The sequence below is a fragment of the Temnothorax curvispinosus genome, unplaced genomic scaffold (genome assembly GCF_003070985.1).
Source record: "Temnothorax curvispinosus isolate PA1 unplaced genomic scaffold, ASM307098v1 QBEX01013120.1, whole genome shotgun sequence".
Lineage (NCBI taxonomy): Eukaryota > Metazoa > Arthropoda > Insecta > Hymenoptera > Formicidae > Temnothorax > Temnothorax curvispinosus.
In genome coordinates this window covers 210,125-237,863 of record NW_020222900.1, presented here as the reverse complement: position 1 = coordinate 237,863, position 27,739 = coordinate 210,125, and the positions used below count along the sequence as shown (strand labels likewise).

Here is a 27,739-nt window from a genome sequence, read left to right as displayed (position 1 = left end):
ATATTTTACGCGACGATCCCGAAACGTGAATTAACGTTCGATTATTTCCGGCGGACTCGGACGACAGAGAAACGATGGAATTCCGAATAATCCGACGACTTCGAACGACACTCGCGAAAATGAAACGCAACGAACCGTTTATACAATTGGCGATGATTGGATTTAGTTTCTCCGTTGTTCGGTAAAAGCGGAATAGCCTGTAAAAGATAAGATTACGTACGTTTAGGTCGGTACACTTGATTGAGATATATAGGAATACAAGTACGCGAGAATAGAAATATACGAGAATAATATATATATAATTAAAAGGCATGTACATAGAAATATATATGGAAATAATTTTCTTTAGTATATGTGTGCCATAAAATTATTCTTAAAAAACAATTTGAAAAAACAAATTAGGGTAGAATATTACATATTTTGTTTACACAATTTTAAGTGATTATTAACAAATTTTAAAATTTGTTCAAAACTATTCCTGAAGGAACTATTTTTTTTCAGGAGCTCATATTAGTGAGTACGGGAGTTAATTTTTTCGAGATACCTAAGCCAATGTCTAAAAATTCTCTCATATCACACTGATTAATTTTATAACTCGATTTTTGAATCGAAGAAATAGCATGGGCGTTGTTGCCAACTTATGCCGAAATTATTGCTTTCGGAAATCCGAGTTTAATACATTAATTCTGGTTCTGCAATAGGGACCATTAATTTTTAAAGAGGCGGTAAGAATGACCTATGTACGTACAAAGATCGTTACGATTCATCGCCCAGCTATCGCTTCCAAAAACGGAAATAACATGGTATTTATTAAATATTGCACAACATAATTCAGCATTTAACAAATATCTAATAACATAGACGCAGAGAAAGTTAGCGCAGGTTAGAAAATTATCCTTTAAATAATTTACTAGCGTCGAACCAATTTATCAATATGTATGTGTAAGCGTATGTTTTCTTATTTATACTTTCAGCCCAACATATTCTAGTGGGCTGGAAATATAGATAAGTAAAGATAAATAGTTTCATAGATATCAGAAAAAATTGTGGAAACAGTTAATTCTTGGTTACATTGCTGAAATGATGAAGAAGGTATAAGAAAAATTAAAATTGTATTGAAAACAAAATATTGGCACTTGAAAAATATAAAGTTTTTCTACAGATTTCTTTTTCACAAAAAAAAACTAATACAGGATATTTATACATATATGCAAAATACAAATAAAGAATTGTCTTAGATAGGGAATAGGTAAGTTATTAAATGAGTTAGGCATGTGTTTCCTTTAATCCTGTCTCCAAATATTTGTTCGACATTAGATATTTTATACATTAGTGCAATCAAGCTACATGTATATCTATATGTATATAAAATATATTTATAGATATACTTGTAGCTTGATTGCACTAATTTACAAAATATTTAAATTATACAATATTAATGATAATACAGTTAACTGTGTGTAATATATATAATATATTTCCCTCTCTCTCCCTTTCCCCTCCCCCCCATTTATTGTGAAAGCAAAAAAGAATCGATAACAATATCAGTATCGCTAAAAAAATATTTATCCGCTTTCACTGTTGATTTTTTCATACATATTTTTTGCTGTCCACCTTTTATCAATTAGCGAATTAGGATCTCTCATTGGCAATAAAATTAAACGAACATTGAACTTTTTTCTCAGCTGCGAGAAAAAGGACTACTCTCTCTTTTTGCAATAGAAATTACGCCTCCTTCTAAAGATCCCCCGTTTTTCTTTCATATCTTCCTGACTCGCCACTGTTAAATTCAGCCCGTCGATCGTGTTGCGAGTTTATGAGCAATTATTTCACATTCCGCGAACGCGTTCGCGGTACTTTATAGGCGCTCACGCGGCTAATTGATAATTACACCGTTCGGTTCGCGCCAAAGGTTCCCGCTGTCCGTGTGAAAATTGGCCATCTTTATGTTTGCGTCGCTATACTATCTCGGAGGATTCGCTCACGCTGAAGGCCTTGATGATGGGTTGGGAAATTGCTTCTCGATCCCGTTGCACCGGCTCATGCGACACCGCGTGCATCTCAAAGCGCGTCGGACGGTATTTGCCTATGTATTTATGACTTTTACGTGTCGTCGCGTTAAATTTCTCTAATGAGAGCAGACAGCGAGCCGGGATTTCCGCCAGGAAAGCTGCGTCCTTTTGCGGCAGATTTATTTGCTGATTAAGTTTAGATTAATCCAACTTTTTCAAGGCTACAGAACGTTTGAATGAATAATGATAATTTCAAGAAACACGCATTTATATATAGACGCACGTACAGTATTCTTATTCAATGTTATTTATTAATTTAATGCTAATGGTTGGTTGGATATTAATTAACGATATTTCAATAATAATGGTCTTTTGAAATAATGAAAGTATATACGCGACATAATTCTGAGGGTTATTAATTTAAACATTTAACTTTCTCTATTAGCGTATGAATATAGGTGGTACAGATATCTGTATACTCAATTTATTATACTCAGACTGTTTTCTCTTTCAACAAACGTTTAATCAAATGACCGTTTCCCGCATGAGTTTAAAGCTTCACATCCATTAAGCTTATAATTGTGTGATTGTCGCAATGAACAATAATACGTATACATATATGTATACATATATGTATACGTATGAACGAAATATTCAATGTTGGTGCGAACTATCGAGCGTGTGCAAAATTTCAATTTATATCGCGTATTCGGCGTAATTAATATGCAGAATGACAATGAAAGCTTGGTTTTGTATTTACGCATAATAAATTATTACAATAATTTTGTCGAAGGAGAGAGAGAAACGTCGGTTCTTACACAGAAAGTTAAACGTTAGAAATTACGTTACGTTACGTTAAGAAAACGGATTCAATCAATTTTCTTGTCTTGAAGACAAGCTGTCGATTTTGCTGTCGAAAAATGGTTCTTCGCGAATAGCGCGTTACGTTATTCCGCACACTATCAACATATAATTTATATGGTATCAGACGTTTCAATATTAGATTTCAACAAACACATTAATTTGGGATCAAATGGACTAGCTCTGCAATTAGTAAATTCGTTGTCCATAATGAGTTTAAACAGTAACATTTAAGCTATTTTGCGTTGAATTCTAGTAAAGGCCCTTTAACCCCCTACTCGTTTCTAATTTACGAACTATATTTGCCGTGGATAATGACACATGGGATGCAGCATCGAAGCAATTGAAAACGACCAATTTAGTGTCCAATTTACACGTTTAATTAGGTCCATTGCAACACTAATGAGCAGGAACATTCGTATAATTGAAAGTGAAGTTGGATCCCATTTGTCGTGTTCGGTATTTTTATCTCGTTACGATATTTTCTGTTTTGTTCTCGATATAACAAGTTTTCTAATGTTTGAGATTTACATATAAATGTATATGCTTCATCTGTCTATTATTGTCCAAATGGAATATAATTTCTAATACGAATAAAGTACAGATGAAGAGGATTGAAGTCGAGTCGCGTGTTGCAAATAATTTAATGCAGCTTTAAAATATCTTACTGCAATGTATTTTCAAGTTGCCACTTTAAGTATAGAATATACATTTATAAGACAAATGTACCAATGCCGGGACACTTAAGTCCTATGTCTAGACACCTTTATCACTTTAGTTTTTAAATAAGAATAACGTGAATTAAAATCAAAGATAAAAATATAATGCAAAAAAATATTTTTATCTTTGATTCTTTGATTTTAATTCGCGTTATAACTTATTTAAGGATTAAAATGATAAAAATATCCAGACACAAGTATTATACGTGTCCAGGCATTGGTACATTTACTTTAATATAATTTTGTTTTGCTATTTTTTGGATAACACGTTCTTTATGCTGTCATCATTTAGAAGTTTAAAATCGAAACGATAAATGAATACAATAAAAGTAATAATATTTAGAAAGAAAGTTGCATTTTATTCAACAACATCTCTCGTGCATTTATTCGTTGCTGCATTTACCTTTTCTGTCATTGACTCGATATCGTCATATATCGCTGTGCCGCAGTCGCCGCTTGTCGAGCGGAAATGAAATTGAAGGAAATGGACGAGAATAAGATCGTTTTGGTTCGGCGAATTACTTAAGAGTGAAATGGCACGGACGTCGGGGTCGGGGAGATGCATCGAAGTCGCACGAAAGGCAGTTGCGAAACAGTAAGGTGGAAGGAAAAACCTGAGCAATCGGGTCAACGGAGAGAGGTGTTCTCCAAAGAAGAACGCCGAAAGGAAGGAAACTTACGGCGAGAGGAAGGGCAAGAGAACGATTGAGTTTAAATCGATCGGAAAGATTAGAGATGACGAGACACGGCAGAAAGAACCTAGGTCGAAGGGAGAGTGGTACTGGGGAAGGAGGGGGAGGTCCTGGCAGGAGAAATCAATTTCGAATTAAAGTACCCACGATGGATTTGCCTCTTCGCCTCTGTTCTCCTTGTTCCTCATTTTACGTCGGTTATATAGAATGTCATCGCGGGCATTGAACGCTTTCTGTATAGTGATCGATGCTAAAGGCCAAAAGTAGAAGAATGCCGTCAGTTTTAATGGCGAGTCATTGACGGCTTTCGAGTAATAAGCTATTGAAAATAAAGCGTTTCTCTACAAACTTTAACGATGCAAATTGAAAACAGCAACTTGTTCTTCGAATTCCAAAAGAATGTTACCTGAACGGAGTTTTAATTTACACACATGGTAGGTACTCAGATATTTAGAATAAAAGAGTTGCGAGAAAAGGTGATTACGCGAGGAATTAAAAATTGAGAAAAATACAATATAATTATACGCAATATTCCGCGGTGCTTTCCAACTTCGATTTTCCAATATTCTCGCAGGCCGTTTGAAATATTTTTCCATGGTATTTTCGCTTTTGTAAATGAAATGGTTGTTTAGACGAATATTCCGATTGAAAAATAAGTATTTTATCGGATTGAATTCTTAATTTAAGCTTGAGAAACTTGGAGCGATATTGACTCAATTTGCATCGTCTGAAACTGCATGCAGCATTCTAGCAGTATCGAGTATCGTATATAAGGCAAAGTAGATACGTGGCACGTTCGGCTATACATGAATGTTGGAGATTTTAGTGCCAGAGAGAGAGAGAGAGAGAGAGAGAGGAGAGAGGAGAAGTGCATACGTTGCGTATATGACGTAAAAAATATGGAGAAAAAATCTTTTTATAGGACGCACACGTGACCGGAGTGCCTAGAGTATATTTGAAAAGAGTCCAAACTCTGGCAAACGCGATAACGCACGAGGCGGAAAGAGGAAAACTCAGTTTATTTTAGTGTTTATTTCAGCGCCACTTTATTTTTCGCGAATAAATCGCCGATGATATAACCCGCGAGTTTTGGGCACGCGCTATACGCGAGTTAGATATACAAAAAAATCAAGAGAATTGCATATTGCAAGAGTCCCGAGTGCTTTGCCAAATATCAGTTTATATCATGAAGGTACGATAGCTTATCGTAAAAGTCTGTTTTCCTCAACAATTAATGAACTCGTTCGTAAGAACTCTTTGTGATTAATTATGCAGAAACAGTTTGCGAGATTTATAGATCTTTTAAGTAGAAATTCGATAGCGCAAAAGTGAAATGATAAGAGTAATAACAAATAATTTTAATTTAATCGATGCACAATGGTAAAATTCGTGAAGTGAATGAAGAACGAAAAAGGATTCTGAGAAATTATCGGGATAAACGATTTATATATCGGAAAATTGCAAGTTGTGTATATGCATGGCTTATTAACACACGAAGAAGTTTTGTTAGAATAATTGATAGAAGAAACGAGTTGAAAGAGTTAGTCGTGGAACATTAAGCTAACTAATCAAAACGTGCATAAATTTTCTCGAAAATCTATATCAAGTAGTGTATCAAGTGATGTGTAACGTAATGAATGCGTAATTTCATTTTAATTGTTTCGTAATATCGCTTCAATCTAATACATTTTGCGATCTATATATAGCAGAAATTTACGATTACATCGAAATCGATAAAGTTATTGTATTTAAACAAATATAAATTAATAGTATTTTGCACTAGATATCGTGCCTTTCTCAGCAAAATATTAATTAATTATAAATTAAACGTGTTAAAGTAATCTATCAAATTTTTTACATTTTGCAACAAATATCATTTGATGTTTGTCGACATACTTGAAGATGCATTCGATATGCAGTTCACGTTGAAACATCTCGAATTAAATGGCTCTTTAAGTCCTCTCCGCTTTGCCATCTTTTTGCGTCAGTAAAGTGCTCTTGTCGCAGACGGTATATCTGATGTTCAGGTATTCCATTATAATAATACGCTTCGTCGCCTTTCAATTCACGGTTCGCTTTTAAAAAGGTTCCGCGACCGGCTGTACGCCGGTAGTCGCAAAAACACGGTTTATCACGAAGTAGATTAATGTTTTCGACTCTCATTTAGGTCAGAACGCTGTTAGCTTATTCTGATGTAATGCCATGATGTACAATCCGCCTCTTGTGTACTCCGGCTAACGTCCATGAAAAAGATTACACACGGCCCTTGTGTTATATTATGTTGATTCTAACGCAGTAAACGGTAATGGAATGCCGGGAATAATACTGCACTCACTGAAATATTTTAAATTATACTTTTCCCATTTGCAGTCCGAGATTATTTTAACATAATAAAAAGTCATACATTAAAAGCAAATCACTATAAATTAATAATATTTATACCGAGATTTATACAAATAATAAAACGGACGTTTTTACCGTAGGTAATCATATACAAAGAATGATATAGGTACTTTAATAAAGAATGATACGCATAATTAATTTGCATTTTTGCGTAGCGCAAATATAGGGCGATGTAAGATATGTATTGAAGTAATATGTAAATATCTGGATTGTTATATTTATATGGATTTAAAGTGTAAAATTAATTTTGTTTATCGTATATAGAAATCTAAAAGTTTTGAGATTTTTTAATACTTTTCTGTGTGTATTTCTTCACACAACATATTCTAAAATTATATTCCGATAATGAATGCGTAATTGCAAACGCAGTCACAATTGATAATTCCATGATCAATATTTGTTTTTTTCTACGTTGTGATATAAATTAACATTATGAAAGATAGGATATTTTTTGGAAAATATCTTTTGTTAACACGCTTTCCTAAAACAACAGCAATCCACAACGAGATATTTTTGTTTGCCTGTAAGTTGCATCTACGTTTTCTTGAATAAAAACTGAATGTATTACTCCGTTTCGAGTTTACTTGACACTCACATACTCTGATGAATTAGATTATATAAAATTTGTCGTGTTATTGAGCTTTTTCTTTGCAGGCGCGCTGAGCTGTACGAACTAGGCGATTATCATCTCGAACTCATGGAGCAAGATCCAAAACCCGGGAAACAAGAGTGGTCACCGGATTCCACATCGTACCGACAGTTTCTACACACAGGTCGTCATACAACGCCCGTGGTCTATTCGTCTCTACCAGCATTGTTTTCCCGCACAATACGGACAATGCGAACAACTGCCTGAGGTTCGTACGACAAGCGTTCTCTCGCAGCGTAGCTCAAATTCTCCTTAATGTTAAGGTATAACACGCTGTTAATTACGCACCGGGTCAAAGGTTATTAACGACGGTACGACAAGAGAAGATTCGTCCTCGTTTCTGGGAAACAGTCTCAGTTCTATCTCTCTCATTGCGCTTTTATATAACTCAGTTATATAATACTCCAGTTAAGCTGAGTTATATAAAAGCGCGATGAACTGCTTCCGAAAATGAGGAAGAATAATCCCTTTTTACTAATTTATTACATAATTAACGGTATAGTATAAAAAAATTGAATTACATGCGGGTAAGTTACATTTACGTAACTCTGAAAAATAAACATAATATAACATAATCTCGGGCATAATCTACAAAATCCTAATTATATTATTAATAGCAAGATGTATTTATTAATTTATATTGCACTGTTTTATTATATATATATATATATGTAAATAATATATATTTATATAATATAAATTTTATATATTAATAAATACATATTATAAGATTAATATAAAGACGCTAATACATAACATAATAATTCATAATACATGTTTATTGTATAAAAATTGCATAAAAATTTAATTTTAAAACCGAGAACATTAAGAGATGCATTAAAATAACTTATTGCATTTATTACCGTTTTGAGCTGCTTAAAACGGCTAATGTTTAAATTTTTATGGCGGTATTTATATTTTAATATCATGTACGACGCACGTGCATGCTTAAAAAAAAGATGTTTGCATTATGCAGCGTAGCACGATGGTCATTAAAACGGGGGGACATAAAATGCGGCGTAACGTTTCGCGAATACACGAAGAGGAGCCTCTTATCCCAATGTAATCGCTCTGTCATAATCAGTCCCGCATTTTCCACCCTCGTCGTTAATGACGACGAATCGCGATCTTGGCTCCGGCTTATTTCACGATAAACCGGGAAATGGTCCAATGAAAATATTTATAATTTTCCAGAAGAAGAACTTTGCCTAGCTATTCCATCAGAAGTCTCGCAATATGGCACATAATTAAGTTACGTTGCCGGTGTGCTCCGACTGCGTAAAGAGCGGCATCTTGCCAGCTCGTTATGAAGTCATGATGTTTTCCTTCAAGAAAAAGATGAAACTCGCGGAAATGGCACGAGAGCACGCAAACTCGTAGGAAATGGAAAATGCATCGCCCCATGCACGTGTTGACAAGACAGGGGAGAGAGAATGATATTCTAAGATCTCATTTCGTTTTTAATATCCTATGAGCTTCTTACATCACGCTTAACGATACACATCTACACATAACGATACGTTAATTCTGCGTTATAAACTTAATTGGTTATAACGTAGTATAGTGAGAATACAGATAAAAACGAGAGGTTTCATGAAAATTTTGTTTCAAGAGAAATCTTTGCGATAATTTCATTCGCGATAAAAATAATTTACTGGCAATATGATATCCTACATGAAATTATAGTACATATTTTTAGAAATGACAACTTAATATGTATATGCAAAAATATAAATATTAATGCATATAATAGTTATAATTTTTGCGTAGAAAATATATACAGATTATGATACCCGCTAATTTAACGAAACTAAAGGGGATACATTTTTGTTAATTATTTAAAAAAATAATTGTATTCTTTATTATGTGTGAAATAAGTTTAATTTATTTGGATAATTGGGATAAATAAGAAGAGAGAACACATCTTAAAAAATGTCCCTAATATGAAAAGTAAAAATAAGCGGTAAATAAGAGGTTCATATGCATCGTCATGTTTAACTATGACAAAAGATCAGTATCGTTATACACAGTCTGTATAAAGAGAACTTTTATGTTAATGGATGTTTACAACCTGAGCTTCACACAGTTCAAAGAAGTATAATAAAATACTGGACATAATGTACAACAGTGTTTTCTTTTACTAGTATTTATTTACAAAAGTTTAAAATTGCCTGAGTAAATGTAACAATATAGTTTATTAATTATTCATATTTATCAGAAAAGATACTTGGTTTTATAACGAATGTCAAATTGTATTAAATTTAAATGTAGTATGAAAAAGGAGTTTATATATTATCAGTAGAGTCTTGTCTCTTGCCTGATAAAAAAAATTTTTTTATTCTTTTGTTTATATTTTTATATGTATAATATACAGACGAAAGCTAAACAGGTCTATTATATCTTGATCAAAGAGGACTGATTAAATTCTACATAATTAATGTTTGGGTAATCAGGACCGGCCTCGGCGCGATGAATTCATTCGAATCATTCGATTATTCCAACTGGAGGCAGTCGAATAGTACTGCATGCGGCAGGGATATCTTGCTGGGTTTCCGCTTTTATTTCGTTAATAGAAATCATGGGTACACATTTCTCCGTAAAATCTCTTTCAATTTGTCCATACCACGTGGAATTACACGGAATTATGGAATGTATACATAACTGCGCGTGTGTGAAAAGGGGAAAAAGGGGATAATAATCTCACGCAACAACGCTATGCAATATGGCACAACAATACACATCGGTGCATCGATATCAATATATTTGATCGATAAGCTTCATGCTATTAGAAGTAAAACGAGAAGACTATAATCCATAAGTCGGACAACACGCGGCGCTGATAGAAATTGACGGCAGCGCGATTGGATATCTCCATCCCTCCCGTACCCTGCGCCATAAACGAACGTTCGATTAAACATTTTTAATTGCTTTCCTTCAATTAGCGGATTGTACAGGCGTCACGTGCAAGGCGTTCCGAACTCGCTCTCAGGCTGCCTGGTCCAAGGCTATCGCTCCGTGTATTCCCGCCATCCCTTTTTCCGTCATTTCTCTCCCGTTTCATACATTCCCCGTCCTTTCTTTCCCACTCTCTCGAGCGCACACGTTCGCACGTATACACGCGCACGACATGCACTCTCCCAGTTTTCCTCTTCTCGCCTATTCCACAGATTATTCGGGTTAATCCGCCATTTCCACCGACCAACTTCTCCCTCCGACTCCCATCCCGAGTTGGCCCTCAACACCCGATTTCTGATTGACTTTTCGCCCTCGTGCGCGCTGACCGGCTCGCTCGCCGACCCCATTTTCAGCCTCGCGCCAGGCAGCAGCGTTTCGACGTCGTAAAACGGGACGACTATTATCGATAATGAAATACTGAACTGCTGTGTCCACTCCGATGGTAATTATCACTAATTACGACATTCGACGACCCACGAGAAAATATCGCGATCGTCGAGTTCGTGCGCGGAACTTAAACTCATTAGCGGAGTCGTGTTAGTTTAATCAAATTTTGCGACTCATGCCGTTTCTACCGTGCGCTCGCCATTTGACGACTTTTTCGAAAACCATAGTCGCTCGTTGCCGATTTGTTTAGCAATCTGCGGCAACACAGCCTCCGGTAATTGAGTTCCAAGTGACATCATTGCCTGATTGCATAGACTGTGTGTATTCGTTCAAAATTTGTTGAACTTCCCAGTTATCGTTTAGTTTAGATACTCACGGAATGAAGTGATATTGCACGAGTGAGAAAAACTTTGCGTCGCAGTGGAAGGCAGAAGAAAGCTCTCGAAACTCTTTGATATTATGTAAAGTAACGTATAACTTGCAAAAGTGTTTCAACTTCTTCGAAATTTCTGTGATTAATCTCTTAAACACGGTGCGTTCTTTAAATATCATTTTACTTTGCTGCAGAGATTTTGTTTTGTGTTTTATTTATCTTCCATATTTTATTTAACATGCAAAAAACTTATCATCTTTTTTACATAGCGATACTTAAAATGGAACCAGCTACCCAAGAATAAAAAATCCCAGCGAAACGTAATCACAAGCTGTGAGCATTTTATTAATTTTCTGATATCGATATCATCTTTTTGCTTGTACAAATATTTGCAATGAAAACGCGTTTGTTTTTCCAAGTATCACCCACTCTTCGAGAAGCTTTTTAACTCGCTGAATAAACAACGATGAAAATAAAGCTTTGTTATCCCGGGAATCACCGCTAATTACCGGGGCACGTAATCGGCGGTGGCTGGATTACCGCCGTTATTTTTCGCGCGATCGTTCCGTTTACGAACAATGCAAGCTCGCGTAAACACTGCGTTTTCGGCATGCTAACGGCGAGGTACCGTTTCATCGATTCGCGCGGCGTTCACGCCGACGAATCGACACGTTTCGAGTGCTACTTGTTTCCAATTAGCCATTGTCTGCCGAGCACAGTCATCGAACGTAAGAGGCGTTCTCTCGTCGCCCTTGAACAAATCGACACAGCCACGTTATCGCTGCAATTGTCGTTTCTGGTCGTCTCTAATTTCGAAGCAGCTCTAACAGCGCCTATTCTTCGTTCTCGCGCACTGCTGCACGAGCGCGACCGCTAATTAAAGGTATACGCAAACGCGTCCTATGTAGATCCGAATTCATGTCGATATTACCTCACGAGAACTATGAGATTGAAACAAAAGCACTTTAATCATGCGAATGCGCGGTCGCTTTACACATACTACCACTATCGTGTTGTATCTACTAATGCTAAAATGTATGGATCTGTGTGTTGCAGCTTCGATTTCACGAGATCATTTCTATCTATCTAACTACGATGCATGCGCGTGTTTATTCACCTTAATAGCGACGTATTAGCAAAACCGATTGTTCGTAGATTTGAATTATAATTAAATTATTCGTCAGATTTCCTGACAGCACTATAAGAGTCGCCTTAAATTAGATATTTCAAGGAAAAATTGATATCAAGATTATTTTATTAATTCTAATTTTGAGTGGGTACGTCAATCCGAAAGTCTTCTATAATCTTTAATATTAATACAGCTATACATTCAACAACTCTGACTTTGATTAGAACATTATTTCGTGCGAGTAACATACTTTGACAATTTTTTTAGCATTTTTAATTATTCTGCCCGACATTTGAGATCGTATAATTGGAAAAGTAACGGCATAAATCTGTATTGTTTTCGACGTGTTTTACGTCACCATAATGAAGAGCTGTTGAGTAGTTGGACAAGTTGCCAGATTACCTAGTTAAACACAAGTTCGCGATCTTTTATTGCCTGAATTTTAATATCCATTAAATATTATATAATCATAGTCGATTAAACTTGGTGCAGTTGGAATACCGAAATAAATAAAAATCCGACACGAAATACGTCCATGATGAATCGTCTTAAAACCGCCGGAGTTACTATCACATATTTTCTTATATAATATTAAATGGACGCATTTGGAGCTTGAGGATCCGCCGCGTTTTACGAGGAAAAGGTAAGCTCGGTGACTTTAATAACTTCGTTCGCGTATCTTTACTGTCATGTAAAAAAGTACGAAAGTTCCATTTTACGAGGTGACGTTTAAAACGCGCGTTGCGTGAAACTCGTCCCCCTTGGCCATTTCTCTGATATAAATCGGCGATTACGTGCACGCAGAAACGCGTTTGTGACTGAGAAACAACATATCTCTGCTGGCTGTTGAAACTTTGTCCCCCTCTGAATGTTCAAACTACGCGCAATTTGGGAGAGTTATTCTCCAAATCTCTAAAATGCGGTAGCTGATAACGCGTTGAATTTTTTCGAATAAGAGCGTCAAGAATATAAATATCTATACGAGTAAAGGAGTTCAAATATGAACAAGTAATGTACGTTAATTTATAATAATAAATACAAATTAATAACGAAATAATATATAAAATAACAAAAACGTGTAAAACATGAATAACAGTCTATGATAATAATTAGATATGCTATGTATTAATGTCAACTATCGAGAATTGCCTTTGGATTAATTCCAAAAAGACGTTAGTCTCGGTATCGGAATAGTGTTTATGTTGCAAGTTTGATAAGATCCGGGCCCTTCAGCTGTTCGTCCTGTCAGGTTCACAAGGAAGCTTCAGAAACGATTGATCGACAGATCACAAGTGCATTCCTGGTAAGCAGGCCTTCGCAACGCAGTAAAATGCCTATCAGACGAGCTTCTCTGTGCAACTAGCTAATCACAAGTTCTATTGCGGCGAGATCTACACCGTCAGCAGGAACTATCTCTCGTAACACGAGCTAAGATTCTGGCGGATCATTTTACGGGTCACTGCAGACTAAGCTGTTCGCTATGCAGGGTAGGGTCACATATAGTACGCAACCTGTCTGGAAAACCGGAAACGTTCATCCAGCTCCTGTTTCATCGACCTTTCTCCTCCTCTCTCTCTCTCTTTCTCTATTTCTATCTCTCTATCTCTCTATATCTTTTCTGTCTATCTATTTCAGGTGGAGAACAGTGAACTGTTCTCCTTCTAATTAAACCGTTTCAACCAGGAAGGACAAAGAATTAATCCTCAGCAACGTTTCCTTCTTTAAAAGATGACTCTGTATACGAACAATAATGGAGTATATGGATCATGAATTATTGCACTGCAATTAACTACGGGCAGGCTACATATTGCAATGCAAAGTGATCGCGTTACTGAGTAAGTCGTGACTGAGAAGCTACAATAGATATTTGAAATTAGTATTGGATTCGCAGCAGGTGCGCCGGTAATAACAATAATAACTCATGAAATAGCACGTTAATAAGCTAAGAATTGGTACACTTTTTTAAGAAAAGGGAAACTAGATTTCCGCATAGGACGAAAGCGAGAAAGGAGCAGCGCGAACGTTGAAACAAGATTGCTTCGGACAATAGCAGGATAATCCGATGCGGACTAATAGCTACGTCCGCTCTTACGTACAAACGTCGTAGTCGCGCATTGCTTTAACACCTCCCCCGCCCTTCGCGTCATTTACAACCCCGAACCGTGTGCACGCGTCCACGCGCGTGTACACATACCCTTAACGCCGACTGGGCTTTTCATTACGCAGCGTGATTGATGATGGTCCATCGTCCTGCGATATTATTTTGAGTAGGTGCGCGCCTGGCCTAGACTGGGTGCCCGCAGCAAGACCCATTATCTGTCGGTCCTTTCGCCCTTCGACCTCGACGGCCGCCAACAACATCCCCCGTCCCTCTCTCGTCATCGTCCTCGTTTCAGTGGCCCGCTATCGCGCACGCCCGCCTTTCGTACCCAAACCCTTTTGTTCGACGTGGCCCGACGGCGCTGCTAATGGAAAAGCACTTTTAACCGATGCTAATGGAAACGTGCGCCACCGAGTTATCTCGTCGATGCCGACGCGGAGAGAAATCACCTCCGAAAAATTATCTCTCTCTTCCGACGCGCGATTCTCGCCACGACTTTCGATCGCTAGATTTAATACCGCATAGCTGAGAGTGAGCGCTTGAGGACTGGAATAATTAGTTAGGGCAACGATAAGGGCACAAGAATGTTGCGCTTGCGGTACTTTACGCGCGCCTTTCGCTGTGCAGTCGCGAGCGGAATCTTGCGAATTCGGAAAATTTTACCCGTGGTACGTATGGACGACGAGGCATGCGTATATATTCGGAAAGAGGGACGTAGTAAATTCACGTAAATCCTAATATAAACATAAATATATCTATGTGTTCTTTTGTTTGTTGAAAAGATTGCCGGGAAGCTTGCTCATTTATTCAAGTGTAGTTGCGCAAACGACGCTGTAAAAGGAAACACTTGTATACCACCACATTTTCTTATGCATGAAAGAAAAATGATAACAGAAACTGCGCAAAAGGTTTTGGAAAATAGTGTGTTTTTAAAAATATCATGTAACGTTTGTAAAATTATGCTGTTAATAATATTCTAAATAGTAAAATTATTTAAACAGAAATTGCAACCAATTTATAAATATGTTACTAAAATTTTTTTTATTTGAAGAAGCATGCAGTAATTTTATACTATGGATGGCAATATAAATATGTAAAAATTTTCTGCAAAAAGAAGTGTTACTTATTGTAATTTTAAGAATTATCAATATAAATATAATCGATTATGAAAAATTTAATCGAGATTATTTAAAGCAAACAAATAAACGCATACAAATAAGATAAAAATGTAGAAAGACAAGTTCTCGCGGATCGCGTTCGATTTTCCGATCTTTTATTTCAGTTTAGTAATCTATTTTTGTCGAAAGATTGAGACCGTTATGCTCGTCCAATGTTATTAAATGCCGTCATCAGGCTGTTATTACGGAGTACATTTTCTTAACCGGATAAAATCGAGACTTTCTTCGCTGAGAATGAAGAAAGTGGATTCCTAACAAGAGCGTCGCTGCGCGGTGGCATTTACGCCACATCGATCTTTCTCGTGACGAATTTTCGTGTCGTTTCACCTCGTCTCTCCATCCTTCTTTTTTTTTCTTTTTGCCACCACCGCACCGCGGAGAATTTGTCTTGGTCTTATCTCGGCCTCGTGCTGTAACCATCTGCTGCGCGAGAGGACTGGCGTCGGGCATACTCCCCGCCATAAATTCCCATCATGCTCAAAAACAAACAGAGTAGAATTGATCCATTCTCTTTCTTTCTGGAAAAGGATGAGCTTCCACCGTGCTTTTGCTCGCATGTATACGCGCGCGCAGTATATATTGTCTATAAAAACTATTTGCCATTGACAGCGATCGCTTCTTACAATTGCATTACGGTAGGATATACGTGCTTGCCGAACAGATACGTTTAGGGCAAAATGTTTAAGTTCTGAAGATAATGCGTTTTATCTAATTAAATTATTACTAAAAACAGGAGATAGATCATGATTATCTAAAAATTTCTTATTTCTTATTGAGATATCTTTTGATAGTGACAGAAAATATTACATATACTAATGGATTATTTGTGGATATAATTTTCTCATTAATAATTTGCATCTTCCCGTTCTTGAACGTCGCATAAGCTTATGGATACAGCGACTGGATAGTTTATTTTTTACAGACGTCGTGATTGCATATGACACATTAATGACCCGGCACGCCTCATGCATGAAAAGTTTCTCGACGGTGGGTGGCGCGAAAAAAAGGCGCTTTTCGTCAGCGTGTTCCGGAATGAAAATCACGTTTGCCGTCCGTCAGTCGGTCCGCCGGACAACGTGCTCGGCATTTCTCTAGGATTTTTTGTCTAGCGGTAATTATGCCTAAAGATTCGTTTAGTGGGAGCACCGGGCTTCGAGTATCCTTTCCAACCCGCGATCAGAATAGCAAGCGTGCCGCAGCGGCGACGACGGTTCTGTCGTGGAAAATGCAGAGCGAGGCCTAGTTTCCTGACGAGCGCAAACTCGAACGGCTTCTCCGTTGGCGCGCATCATAGAGAAATCCTTATCAAAGTGGATCTACCGCCTATGATGGGTAACCGAGTGTATGATTTATAGCGAACCGAGGGTCTCCGCATTCATTTCCGGGAACGGTCTAAGCCTTCAGCAATCCGCCTACGACGCGATTGGATATCTCCGCACGAGTTAGTCGACTCGTGCTCGATTGTGACCGTCCATTTGCGTAATTTGCCGCAAACTCCGAGGAAAGAATTAGCCGTACCCGTGGAAATCGAATAAGGAGCCTGTATGCGAGCATACTAAAAGAGACGCTGTCTCCGACAGAGCGAAATATATGGGTAGAAGCGAGGAGGATAGTTTCGAAACACCATTTTTTTCGGGGGCAGTTTTAAATATAACTTTTTTGGGGTCAGCTTCTCGCAAAGAAACACCATTTTTTTCGGACAAAAGCTGTACTATCTGCAGAATATCTACATTTCTCTCACTCATAGTACCTACAGTTTACGCGTGAAAAATGGTAGTTCTCCTCGCTCGAAGCCCGACCCGTGGCAAAACTAGTACGCAGAACTGCCTTGTATTCAAAACTTTTCTCCTCTCCGCTTGTTGTCTATTTTATTTGGAAAATAACAGCATGGATGCGGTTAGATCAAGATTTGATTTGTCTATTGTATTTGTTCACGAAATTGGGTTATGTGCATTATGCTAGTCGTTTGTGACAGGATTTTCCTCTCTATTAGTTATATTGAAACGTAAATCAGGCTTTTCCTCCACACAGGTTATCTTTGGAATTTGAAATTCGATTTTCTGTTTCTGATTGCTTGTAACTATCTATGATAAAAATAAACATGAAAAACAGACAAGTCTATAATATACTTATAACTTAATTAACTTACAATTTAATCTAGTGTTGTCAATTGTGAATTTACCTTAATTAAATATATAACGTTTTATATTGCATTGGTAGTTAATTTCTTCTCGCCCAATTGCGTCGCGAAATAAAAAATTATCGCAAACGCTATATCCGATTTAGTGTTTATCTAGTTCAGAGTCAAGAAACCATCGGTAAAATTGCTCGGTAACTGTTTTAAAGAAAACCATAAGTTAATCCGCCGCCGATATATCTCATCTCTGGGTACGGATTAAGCGATTTTACGGGGGCTCGATAGGTTCCGGTTCCCACGATTTTTGTGCGGCTGCCGGCTCTTCGTGTGATGAAACGTTTTCCAATTACCTTCAGCGCGAGTGGAATCGGAAGGAACTCGCGAACGAAGTCACCTCCACGAATGCCACTATATATTTACTAGAACGAACAAACGCGCGATCGGATAGGAATTACGGTCGTGTTTGTGTAAAAATTGTGTAACGCCAGCGCGGCGTACCTTGAATTTGTCCCGGTGAGTTACCTCCACGTTAGAATCGACGACCGCCCTATGAAAAGTTTCCTTTCGACCCGCAAACTTCCAACCCTGCCCCGGTGATTTATTCATGCCTTTTGTACTCGCTTTATACGACGGCGTTTGTTTCTGTTGCTTAGCGTAGCGTGCCATGTCGGATTTGTGACGCGAAGTTTATGCGAAGTACACGTAATCCCCTGGGATGATATACGACTCGAAAAAGCAACAATTAATTTTGAAACTTTTCAGAACAGTCACATTAATTGTGAAGAAGCTCTTTGCATTATAAGGATTTAGAATTGATTCAAAATAAAAGAAGACGTTCCATTCTTAGCACGGATTTTTTCCCATCGTTATTTCATCTTGTGAGACTCAGCTTTATCGAATCGTAATTACTTAAATTTTCCTCCATCTCTCATATCCTATCCATCTTCTGAATTTTCAACCATTTTTTAGAATTTCACTCTGCTCCTTCATTTTCATTCTTATATTTTCTCATCAATTCGAGTGAAATCGAGTGTTCTTAAATCTGTTCGTGATCGTTTCGCGACTCTGTTTAAGAAAATGAGTAATAAAATAACTTGTTTCTTTAATTTGTTGTTCTTGCGGTTCTGAAAGTTTCATTTGGAAGAAGAGAAAGATCGTCGAGCTTGACATAAAATGGAAATGACTCTTGAAGAATAATACAGATCGTCGGATCGGAACTTATTGGAGATTTGCAAATACGGTTCGGTACAAAGACATTTTCCTCTCAATGTATATACGTATCGATATACCAATAATGACAATGGAGCTCACACTTTGACGATGTCGATTTTTCAAGGCGCCGACGCGAGCAAAAGTCAAAGCTCTTAGAGTTCTCGCACGAAGATCGTAATATCCAGCTTCCGGAGAGACTTTTGAAAAAGAGAAAGAAAGAGAGTGTCGAAGTGCTTATTGGAAAGTACGACGCTCTTAACTGCTTCGAAGTCGACGACTTTTCGCGGAGGATCAAGGAAGGGCGTGTCGTCTCATTGAATTCGCGATTTCTCGCGGCGCCTTTCTTTAGTCCATATCATCCTTCTCTTCTTTTTTTTTTCCTTTTTCTTTTTCTTTTTCTACTTTTCCCTTTTGCGTTTCCACTTTGACTGATATAACATCATCAAGACGGGAAACTCGTCGACGAGAGATCTGTATTCCTCTATTCATGAGTGGAAATTAAGTAGAGTATGTAAAAGGAACACGAAAAGACGGCAACTCGTTACAAAAAAAGTTGATATAACGATGCAGAGGAAAGGGAAGGTGGAAGGTCCATTTCATGGAGTATTGACATGAAAACGGATACCTACGCGTTTCAATCCAGCGGTTAGCTCGGCCGAATTACGATCCGCAAGCGCTTCATTTCTCTAATATCTTGCCACATTAGAGGCAAATGAGGCCGCAATGCTACGTCGAACGTAAACTAGCTGCATCTCTATGTGGTTGCACTTTAGCCAAGAAATTCATGTCCCTCCTAATGCGCGCTGCATTACGGAGTTGCATTACGCAGACGGAAACTGAAACTTTGCATTACATAATTAAATTTTAATTGACTTCGAAAAATGTGGGTTTGTTCGCGACATTTTGATAATCTTTTATAGTTACATGTGAAAGAAAGGGTAACACGTTTTCTAGCATGAATGTATGTCTTGCCGCGCGTAAGTTCCGAAAAATTATTAGTTCCAAAGTTCGATAAATCACTATTGTCCCAGTTCTATATTCGATGAGAAATGTATTCGTGTAATGGTGAATATTAAAGCTAAGAATCTTTTATACAAGTGCACTTCATTTAACAGATTTATTTTTGATACTATTACGCGATTACAATTTTATATCGTACTATAGTTTACGAACTGGTTTACCAATGTACGTAAAACGATTAAAAGTCAACAAGTCCACAAAATTATATAAAAAAAATTAAATTAAATTATTAAATACTTTAGACTTTTAGGTCATACGTTTGTAATGTACAGTTTAATCATTTTAAATTCCTTGATCTTTGATACTATTTTCCTCTTTTAAATCGAACGTTTTATTTCAGAGTAGAGTAGTAAATCCCGCTTTAACGGAAAGAGTTATGAGAACACAATGAGAAAACATAGACAGTAATCGGAAGGAGTTCCTTCATGAAGTATATGGAATCGATCTTGTCCAAGTATACATCCCGTAAGAAATGAACGAAGAAACCGAGGGACAAGGGCGAGAAAAGTGCAGTTAGTTCCAACAGGTAGCTACGGATGCGACTGTGGTTTAAAAGCAATTTTCTTGTCACACCCCGTCACATTCTTCTTCGATAGTTTGGAAACGATCGACTTCCTCTTGATTGCATACATATTGGGAGCTTTATCGGTCGATATTAACGGCTATGGTTCGCCTCGCGCTGGAAAATTATGGCTTGGCATTGCGAGTTATTTATAGGGCCTCTCTAATAAATGCCGTCGATACTATTTTACCGTATATCGAACAATCGAACAAATATATCATTTCTTTAAAAAGTTTTAATACACAACGTTTTTTAAATATATTTCTTTGTAATTTGCTGGAGAAGTTTTATTTTTTTTTTTTTTTATTATTATTTGATACATTTACAGGATATAAATTTTTTAGATTCGGGCTTGTTTCTAGCGTTTGTTAAAATTCCGTAGTTCTTCAGCGTAAAATGCTGATGACATGATGACAACCGCACGTGTATAAATGAATAAAGTTAGAGCTTGCGCCAGTTCTCAAATTTTACGACGAGTATGACGAAACGAGACTGAATGAGCGGCCACGTACGAAGTTAATGGTTGCATAATTTATGCAAATTGTCGCGCTTCGTGAAAGCTTGTACTTCCAAAACGGCCACCGGAAACGTACACGATTTTGAATGTCGTTGAATGCGCGTTGATCGCGATGGACCATGCATTAGTGAAGCGTCGGCCGTCAACGCAGCCAGATTGGCTCTCGTGACAATAGGCGCATGAATAATTTATTATGCAATTGTCTTCGTTTCCAACTTTGTTCCCCTGAGTGCGAGCCCATATATTTATTGCATCCTGGTGCTCGCCAGATAGTTCTATCGATTTCAGTGTCTATCGCGAGGACGTCGATAAAAAATTTGAAGTTTAACATGAACGAACTCAGGATTATCACTTACATATGTATCTCGCACATACTTTAAACTTTCATAGATATTATACTTTTGACTGCTTCTTTGCTTATCTCTAAAGTATTGATCGAAGAAGAAGTGTTATTCTTTTAGCTAGTAAACTCTGTAAAGAATACATATTATGAAACATGCAAAGTTCAGTTTTCAAGATATACAAATAATCAAGATATTGCCGTCAAGATGTTCTTTTAATAATTAATAACGAAATTTTGGCAAACAATGGTTTATTCTTTGAGGAACTTGAACTTTACATTATTACGCCATAATTTATTCTCTGATTATAAAATGTTACGTTACTTCTTCTAGAAATTATTTATGAGATCTGTGTTTTGCCCATCTGGCTTAGAAGAATATCGCCCTTTTTTATAACAAAACAATATACGATACTTCTAACGTATCTTCGCAGAGAATTTTATCTTTTTTAATACTCAATTTAGATTTACTTTCTCTCTTATTACACATATTATCCTCATTCCAATTCTCGGGGCGATTAATTTCAATTCCTGATACGTTTCACGTGTTCGTTTATAGATGAGGACGTCACTTGCACCCCCCCCCCCCCCCAGAGACTTTTGGCAGTCCTGCGCGGAATTGCACTGGGCGCTCCTGAAAATCCTTAAAAGCCATAGTTGCCAAGTTTTAAAATATAACGCCGGGCTAGGAGACGCGTTGTCCTCCCCTTCGTAAGGTACGTCGTCGCAGCTACCATCACCATTTACCCGTTGGTAAGTTTCCAAACTTGAAAGTTTCGCGAATTGCGCATGTACTTGGGACGTATCCGAGTACCTCGCGGAGTTCGTATGCATCCGTTACATGTGGGGAGGGGGAAGGGAGGTATGCATCGCTAACCCTCCATCCTCTCTTCGGCGTGACGCGTTCCGCATCGTGTTCGCCAACTCGCGCGATCGCGTTTCCTCGTCGAGGAAGAACCCCTTACGTCATTACGAAAAAGAGCAAGCAGAGTTTCTAATCTGCTAAAATCTGTCCTCCTTTTTCTCCAACTTCACTACGTCTCGCAACTTCGCTACGTCAGGAAGTATGACGAGGTGGGACAAGAGGATGTGATTAATCCTCCTTCTTTCATCCTCGGATAAAAGTAAATAATCCACCTTCGCGAAATAATCGGACATTTAAACAACGACGATATGCTCGCAAAAAAGGTTTTTATTGAGTATAAAGCGTACTCTTTCCTTTTACCCTATCTTTTTACAGAACCGTGATATCTCTGTCGCGCGTGGGAAAATAAATTTTCTAAAAAGAAAATAGATTCTGTTTTGAAACCCCTATGGAAGCTTTATCTAAGCATTTAATTATGAAATTAGTAATAACAAAAATTTTAATTATCTGCATGTATGTATTTACAACATTTTTCCAATTTTAAATATCTTAAATTAATAAGAATTTATCAAGCATTTTATTTGGTTCTCTTCTGAGTCTAATGTAATTGAGAATCCATAAAATATATATTTTAAATAAATAAAATAGATGAATAAGATTCTTATTTGAATTCTATGTATAGAACGAGAAATCGCCCGTTTCTAATTTATATTGCCTATTGTGCCGTAGCAGACAAAAGGTTCAATAATAATGAAAACGCCGTTTGAGCTTTCAACATGCACGTCTGTAAAAATTCAGCCGTAAAAAATTGACGGGCGACTAAATTGCGATGGAGGGCCGTGAATTCCGTAATACGGTTGCGGTATCTATGCATGGCCGGTATTTATATCTTATTTGCGAAGTTTTCGCACTCGTTCCTGTTTGTGAAGAATGTCGCGGTATTTGCTTCGGAAGTAGACCGCGAAGCAATAACATTCGCGATCGCGCGGCGCGACAAAAATTTGCATCGCCTGTTATGCGAAGGAAAGTGGGTCGAGCGACATTGGATATATACGTATAAGGAAAGCGTTGCTTTTTACCATTATGACGTCGGCTTTTGAAATCATCGAACCAGCGTCAACAGTACATCCCTCTGCTGCAGAATAAAATGATTCTGCTACAGTTATTCGAAATGCTTCTGATCGGTAAATACCTTCAAGTGAACATATTTTTATTTTAGGTAGTGAATAAAATATTTAAATAAAAGTAAGAGAGAGAGAGAGAGTAATAAAGGTGTTTAAATAAAATATTACATTTTTTAACGTAATAACATTCTAAAAATTCGTTTGGTAGCAGAAGTGGAAGAACTTAAGTTTTCGTTTCAGATATATCAAATCACGTGAGATAAAATGCGAGATCGATTTTCAAACGAGAGATTCGTGCGTGACATTCGCGAAATAACAATTGAAATCGCAATCAGACTTTGGGACAGTGCAGTGGATTTGCATGAGTGTAGACAGTGTAGTCGTTTTCAGGATATCAAAGCCGCGCCGTGAAATAAAAGAACTACGCAAATATTAGGTTTACGGTCGCCGACCTAAGCCTCGAGATTTATTTCATTTTCATTAGTTTATTATCAGTTTACTTGCGCTAGCAAATTGGATTTAACGCTCATTACGGAGATGGTTCGAGAAGTGTGCGTAGCTACGTCGGTCGCGGATAAGATCGTCGGGATTCGATCCGCGAGCGAGGGACTATCTCGCGGAGGGAATCGCCGAGATCTCTGAGCCAAGTTACCGCCTGGGAACTTCCGTTATACGGAGATAGTCGAGCCGGATTTAATCCCGATATTCAATTCGGGCAATCTGCATGAATCGGGTTACTAGAACTAGCTTTGAGCCGGCAGCTGTCGACTTGTCGATCGAAGATGGTCTTAATGTAACAGAAATCACACGCGAAGATTTACATAAAAACATAAGCTTACAATTAGAGCATAATAGAGTTTTGATAAGCGATAGTGCGTAGCACGAGCACCATGCATAAGCAATAGAATTACACAGAATGCTTCATTAATCGTTGATTTTGATCCATATTAAATTCAAGTAAATCTATGTACAATAGTTTTTTAAATATGAGATCTAGGAAGGTACACGAGAAGTGAAATATTATATATTGTTGTATGAAAAATATTAAAGAGGAATAAAATTATGATGGTATCAGTTTTGAAGGTATCATTAATAATTTTAAAACTATTTTTGAATATTAACTTTCGAAGTTATATTAAAATAACTGTATTTTTGGTGATTATCTTTAAAATTTTAAATAATAATTTTTTACTGAATATGTCAAAGTTTTTAAAAATACTCATGTATTTTTCTTTTTTTTCCTGCCAATGCTGCAATGACATAAATAAAGACATAATACACATGTTACAGCATTGCATCTCGCGTGCATCGGGATCGAGATCGTTTTATACTTTAAGCTCCTGTTCTTATGTAAATCCTTCCGCCATTGTATGTAACGTCAAGCGTTTCTGTTGCATTTGTGTGACTTTTCATGTTGCGAGAATTCCGTTTGGGATCCCCCGGACGAGCTCCTGGTGCGGGATTGAAAATATCGCCGGGAATTTATTCGACCGTTGTTAACTCTCGCGAGTCGTACCAGATGTTCGTACCTATGTACATAACACAGAGTTCTTTCTCTTCACGATGCTCTCGATCTTTCGATACGACGCTGTCCCGGTTTTGATGCGGAAATATACGCCCGACATGCCCGGGTTTCATGCTAGTCCTTTCGACAGTAACGCTTTACTAGTGTGTCATAGCCAAGCGACATCCAACTCTTTTTCGCTCCCGAAGGACTCAACAGAATTCCTCGTGAGAGAGGGACGCTTAGATTTTATTCCGCGCTCGTCGTGTTCGTTCTTTTGTATTCGACGAAGCATCTCGCTCGAACGAATTTTCTTTCTACGGTATTTGTAATTCAGATTGCATTTACTTCTATATTTATTCGAGGTATCACGCATTTATTTGTAATACAATTAATTGTAGAACATTATGTACAACTGCAAGTATATGAGTATAATAAATCTATTTAAAATATATCGCTTCATTACGTTATGTTTCATATAAAAGATGCATTATAGGAATAGTTAAATTCTTTTCCATACGCGTATTTTTATAGCAGACTCGTAACTTTTTTAAAGATGATGGTAGAAAAGTAATATCGCTTTAATTTACTGGATTTTTATAATTTAACTGAAAGTTCACAAAGGCAGGTAATTTCAATCTTCATTTGATACATAATATTACAATATCCAATTGTTTTTGCAATCGTTATCTCAGACCCTTTACCGTGTAACCTACTTCCTTTCTTTCTTTTTTCTCTTTTTTTCCCTGCTTCTTTTAGTTTTACTTGCATCTTTTATTCTCAAAGATGTTCTCTGTTACTCAGTAATCTGAATACTCCGATGCGCCAGAAACAGGTAGAAGCGAAAGATTGCTGGGTCAGTGCTTTGTAATCTCGGGACCTTCTGTAACCTGCATAGAGTCGCGCGAAATATTGGTTTGCTTATCCTACCTCGTTGAATTCAACCCCACGATTCTACCTCCCGAGTGCTGCGTCATAAAAGTCAAATGGCCGCGTAAAGGAGGTGGCTCGTGTCCTGGAGAATTGCCAGAGATATAGCCAATACCGCGAAATTTAATTGTTTGCGAGAAAGAGAGAGAGAGAGGGAGAGAGAGAAACTGTGGATTACGGTACTCTCAAAGTGTAATCCGATTACGACTCAGCCTCCAACCCACATCCCTCCCCCAATTACCGTACTCCAGTCCCTGTAATTGGACCGACGTGTATTGACCGGTGTAATTTCCGTCAACGAGGTGGAATGCATCGTTACTTGATCTCCACTTTCTGAACGACAAGTACCCCGGCTGTGGCCACTCACGACAACTTGTGGTTTAAACTGGATTTTTATTTTCAGGGGAAACACGTCGGTGCAATCCACCGTCCTGTAAATCCACTAGAGTTTACTAGAAACCGGAAGCTCACGGACGAAGTACTAACGTTGATAATGGCCGATTACGAACGCGGCTGCAGAGGGATCGATAGCGGTATTAACTGTCACGGCATTGAGCATCTCTGAGTGGAGGAAGTGCCAAGTAAATGCGAACACGACTGTGCAATTGACTAGGTAATTAGTTACCATTATCATGCGCATTAGATTGCGACAACACGTATTCATTTAAGAAAATTATTAAAATAAATACTATTCGCGTTACTATAAGTGACAGAGATTATAATTCTTCTAATTGTATTTTTTTATACAAATAAAAATAATTCTTTTTATATTACTGGATAGTTAATAATTTTCCAACAACTTCTTATTTAGGACATAATTATCACGTAAAAATTTATACTTATTTCTAATAGAACGTATCGTTTTAAGTTACTTTCATTTCTTACTTTAATTATTACATCATTATATTGACATTGTACACTGATCTGTGTTATGATTGCAGGTTTATAATTGCCTAACAATAAGATGATGTTTACTCCTTGGTAAATGGCAAAGAATTAGTTATGAAACCGATGTATATCTTACGTATATAAGTGCTGCGTTTGTCGAGAACAAGTAACGAGCGATCGAGGAAACGATCACCAAGGGTGCTCCAAACTCGGGAGTGGCTCGTCTTTCTGCGATGCGTCTACGTTTTCCCCGACTTCTCTCGCAGCTGCAGGCTATTGTTCTTTCAATAATGGACGAGCCACTTCGAGATGAGGCGAAGATCCAACAATAATGGCTCCGAGGAAAATGCTATCGATGTACGTGTCGCAGAATGGTACACGTGAGACCACGTAGAGATAATGTTTACGCTGCAGGATGCACGCTATATAAATCGACACGCATTCCGGACACATTTTCATTTCCCGCCATATCGCATATCTCGCCTGTATCTTATATATGTCCCATATCTTTAGATTCTATAAATGTGCATTAAACTATTTCTCGTTTTATTTTTGCGGATCAATATGACGTACGATCGATCAAGCATTAAACCGTTAGAAAATACTATAAAGTTTTGTAGAAAATGCGGCATGTGTTGCACTTGGTTAATAATAAAATATTTAAAAAATAACATTTTCTGCATGAAGAAAACACAAAATTGTTCTATTTTTAATATAATTCTTAATATGTAACATAATTTTTTATTCTGTAATATAATTATTTATTTTAATTTATACAGACTAATAATAATTTGTAAAAATCAAATGCGAAATATGATCTCTAAAGAAGACATTTATCAGTATCATGCTCGTCTTTGTGCTACGTCTATACGATCTAATTATTAGCTTTTAAAGTTAAGAAAAAGATAAAAAACGAAAATTATGTGAACAATACAAACGAGACATATTGTTGGAAATATCGCGCCCTTATAGGAAAATGCATATCGTTTACAGCGGCTCATATTACACAATCTGTGCGCGAGTCCGCCTCTATACAGACTATAAACTGTGTGTTTAGCGGACATATCAATATTGGCGCAAAAATCGTTGATGTAGCGCGCGGGACGGCTTCCATTAGAGCCGATCGTGCCCTCGTATCCCGTCAGGCATGCCGTTTTTCGAGCGATCTACTGCGCGAGAGC

General features: G+C 37.4%; 1 long non-coding RNA gene across 2 annotated transcripts; it reads left to right on the top strand.

The window, feature by feature from the left end:
* Positions 1-7,348: 7,348 nt before the first annotated feature.
* Positions 7,349-27,115, top strand: LOC112463187. 2 transcript variants are annotated; one of them, XR_003041754.1, is made up of 3 exons: positions 7,349-7,544; positions 26,074-26,283; positions 26,612-27,115. It is a non-coding gene; the product is annotated as an uncharacterized LOC112463187 (long non-coding RNA). The 2 variants fall into 2 exon arrangements; XR_003041755.1 differs by lacking the exon at positions 7,349-7,544 and adding an exon at positions 21,880-22,000.
* Positions 27,116-27,739: the final 624 nt, after the last annotated feature.